This window comes from Rhincodon typus, chromosome 3, assembly GCF_021869965.1.
Source record: "Rhincodon typus isolate 14 chromosome 3, sRhiTyp1.1, whole genome shotgun sequence".
Taxonomy (NCBI): Eukaryota; Metazoa; Chordata; class Chondrichthyes; order Orectolobiformes; family Rhincodontidae; genus Rhincodon; species Rhincodon typus.
The window spans coordinates 94966136-94970611 of NC_063334.1; positions in this window are offsets into that span (position 1 = coordinate 94966136).

Genomic DNA, 4476 nt, shown 5'->3' on the forward strand with positions numbered 1-4476 from the left:
CTAAGTGTGTTCCTTTCATTAATCACTAATTTTTCATTCCAAATAACAACCAGTTTTAGAATTCACTGTGCTGCATCTAGCTGGAACACATAAAATACAATGGAGTCCTCTTTTAATTTGTCAAAAATGCCCCTGTTCCAGTCTGCTTTTCTTTGCTGCAAACTCTCACCCAGACAACAACAGGAGCCCATTTATGCAATCTCAGTCTTCATGACAGTCAGCTTCAACTGCTTTGTTTGTCCCTTTCCTGAACCCACCATGCCAAACCTCCTAAAAGAATTCCCCCTGTCCTACCTAAATTCACATCTTCGTCCACTTCTCTCCCATCTCCTGTCATGCCCTCTCAGGCACTTATGACTTAGCTGTTTGTGAGGTTCCTTGTCAAATGCCCTCTACATGTCCAAGTACTGTACATCTGATGGTTCCCCTTTACCCGTTCTGGTGGAGGCTTCCTCAAAAAAATTCTAATACATTAGTCAGACACTATTTCCCTTTCATGAAGCCATGCTGACTCTGCATGATTAAATTATGATTATCTAAATGTTTTGCTATTTCTTCCTTAATAATTGATTCCAATACTATAGATGTTAGGCTGATTAGCCTATAGTTATCCTGATATGAATAAGGGTGTCACATTAGCAGTTTTCAAATCCTCCAGTACTTTTCCAGAGTCCAGAAACAAGTTTTGGAAAATTATAACCAATGCATCCACTATGTCTGTAGCTACCTCTTTAAGGATCCTAGCTTGCAAAACATCAGGGCCAAGGGCCTTATCTACCTTTAGCCTCATGGGTTGCTGAATACTACTACTTCAGTGATGGTGATGATACTTAGTTCCACCTCCATATTCTTTAGTATTAATGGGGTATTTGTTGTATTTTCCACCATAAAGATGCAAACAAAAATGTTTAACTCCTCTGTCATTCCATTGTTCCCTATTCCCTGGATTTATTTTCTAAGGGTATATATTTACTTTGACCTCTGTCTCCCTTTTTATAAATTTAAAGAAGTTCTTACTGTCAGTTTTTATATTCCTCACTCGTTTGCCCTCGTAGTTTATTTTCTCTGTATTTATTATTGTTTTAGTCCTCCTTTCCTCGATTTTGAATTTATCCCAGTCTTCAGGGTTATTGCTGACTTTTCTCTCCCTGTATGCATTTTCTTTTCCAACTTAGTACTCTCCTAAAGCTCATTGAGCCATGGTTGATTTGTCTCTTTCTTAGAATCTTTCCTCATGACTGGGATGTATTTTTGCTGAGAGTCATGAATTACCTCCTTAACTATTCACCACTGCTTGTTTACTATCGTTCCTGCTAATCTATCAGCCCAGTTCACTGTAGCTAACTCTATCCTCACCTCATTGCAATTCCCTTTATTCAAGTTGAACACACTTGTTGCTGACCCAAGTTTCTCACTCTCAAACCGAACATTAAATTCTGCCCTGTTATGATCACTTCTTCCAAGGGGCTCTTTTACTCTAAGGTCATTTATGAAAACTGCCTCATTACCCATTACCAAGTCCAAGATCGCCGACTCCCTGTTGGCTGTGTGCTTTCGGAAACAATCCCTCATACACTCAATGCATTCATTGTCGCAGCTACCCTTTCCAATCTGATTGAAACAATCAACATGAAGATTAAAGTCACCGTAATTGTTGTTCTATTCTTTGTACATGCTTCTAATATTTTTTGGTTTATAGCCTTTCCCACACTTTTTTTTCCCTTGCTGTTTTCTCCCTCTGCCCAATGGACTCTACATCATCTGCACCTGGATTGTGTCTCTCAACTGTCCTCGTTTCATTTCTTATTGACCATGCTACCCCACCACATTTTCCATCCATCCCATCTCTCCGAAAGATCAAATTTCCCTCAATGTTCCCAGTTTTGATGAGATTATATTCATTTACCACAAATTGTGCAGTCAGTTCACCAACCTTATTCCAAGTGTTTCATTTATTAAGATATGAAGCCTTTAAGTTCATTCTATTATCGAATTTTCCTATATTTCTATGGTTCCTTGGTACAACATGTCAGTCACACATTCTGTCCCTTGCTTTTATTTTCTGGTAACTAATCTGCAATCCAAGTTTCTCCTTTTGATTTTATAATTTTCTGTGTAACTGAACCACCCTCCCCCATTTAATTTAAAGCCCTAGATATGTGATTCGCCAGGACTCTGGTCCCAAAATGATTCAGGTGGAGCCTGTCCCATCGGAACGGCTCCCTCCCTCCCTAGTACTGGTGCCAATAGCCCATAAGTTAAATCCATTCCTTCCACACCAATCTTTGAGCAACACATTTACCTTTTTAACCTTGTGCCAATTAGCTCATGGCTCAGGTAGTAATCTGGAAATTATTACCTTTTTGGTTCTGCCTTTAAAATTAGTCCCAAGCTGCTCATATTCCCTCAGCAGAACCTCTTTCTTCCTATATCGTTGGGAGCGTGACAACTGGATCTTTCCCTCCCATGCCAAGTTCCTTTGCAGCCCAGATGAGATATCCTGACCCCGGGCACCAGGCAGGTAATATAGCCTTGGGGATTCTCAATCCTGGCCACGGTGAAAAGTCTATTCCTGTGACTATACTACCCCCAATTACAGATACATTTCTCTTTTCTCCACTGTCTTGAGTGGTTAGAGTACCATGTTGTTATAGTCAGTTTGCTCATCCTCCGCTCAGCACCCACATTCCTCTACAATCTCTATTCCTTGCTATTGAGTCTCAGTCTTCCTGGTCAGATACTGAATCAGACTGTTTGTAAACCTGATGTCATGTCTAACCCTGAAATAATGAATGTCTGAACTCGGTTCAACTGCTGCTGAAATCTTCATTTATACTTATGCTCTCTCTAGGCATGACTATTCCAATTTATTCTTGGCTGACTTCCCACCTTCCATTCTGCATAAAGCTGAGGTTGTGTAAAACTCTGCCAGCAAGTGTCTTAAACAGAGTCCTTTTGACTCCTGATTACACAATGTTTAAACTTCTATATTCATAGAATCCCTACAGTGTGGAAACAGGCCATTTGGCCAAACAAGCTCACGCCACCCCTCCGAAGAGCATCCCACCCAGACCCATTCCCCTACATTTCCCATGTCTAACCCACCTAACCTAAACATCCCTGGGCACTATGGACAATTTACCATGGCCAATCCACCTACCCTGCACATCTTTGGAGTGTGGGAGGAAACCGGAGCACCCGGAGGAAACCCACGCAGACAGGGAGAGAATGTGCAAACTCCACATAGACAGTCACCCAAGGCTGGAATTGAAGTTGGGTCCCTGGCGCTGTGAGGCAACAGTGCTAACCACTGAGCCACCATGCCTCTCAATCTTGTTTTCATGTCTTCTGAAGTCTTGCCACTCCCCATCTCTATAACCTTCAGGTTCATCTCAGATTTCTGTACTCCTCCAATTCTGGCCTTTTGAGTTTTCCTAGTTTTAATTATAGGAATCCATTTTTTTCAGCTGCAAAGTTAACCTAAGCTCTTGTTCCTTCCTTAAACCTCCTCCAAGCCACTCTTGAAAATCCATTTCTTTGATCAAGATGAATAGAGGAAATGTATTGGAGAAACCTCAGCAGGTCTGGCAGTATCTATGGAGAAAGAAACAGAATTTGCATCTTCAAGTCCAATATGATTTCTTCAAAACTGAAGGGGGCTAGTATACAATAGGTTTTATGATGTTGACAAAAGGGGAGGATGAGCAAGTGGAACAGATAGTAAAAGTGTTCAGGGCAGAAGACAAACAGAGTGTTAATTGTTACAGAGGAGTGATATAGATGAAGCATAAGTGTGAACAGTAGGGGTGAAAAGTAGAAAATAGTAAACTTTCATGAGAAAACCCATGCAAACCACATACTGGGTGGGGGGAGGTGGCAAAAGTGGTTTAAAATGGCAGGCAGTGCTCATGCACTGAAATTATTGAACTTCATGTCGAAGCCTTAGGCTGTAAAATACCCAAGCAGAAAATGAGGTGCTGTTCCTCCAGCTTGCATTGGGCTTCACTGAAACAATGTAGTGGGCACAGGATGGAAAGATTAGCATGAGAAAAAGATGACGTATTGAGATGGCAAACGATTAGAAGGTCAGAACAATTTAAATACAGAAATACACCAGGCCAAATGATGTTAGAGTGCTGAGATTAGTTATAAGGAAAGACATAAAGGAGGTTTAAGGAGAGAATTGAGTTGCAAGCATGTCTGTAAATAATGGGAGAAAGAGGTGAAGAGAAAGTTGGAGTTAGAAAACAGGGCAATTTAGAGATTTGTGACATTGGTAATATTTTCTGAGACTTAAGGCAGCTAAGTATCAAGACAATTGAATTGAATGATTGAATTAGCTTTCTTGTCACACATACTCAAATGAGTACAGTCAAAAGTTTATAAGTCACCATGTACAGCATGATGTTAGGTACAAAGGTACCTTGGTACAGCTTCTTCGGTTACAAGATAAGTTACAATTTGCAAAGATAACAA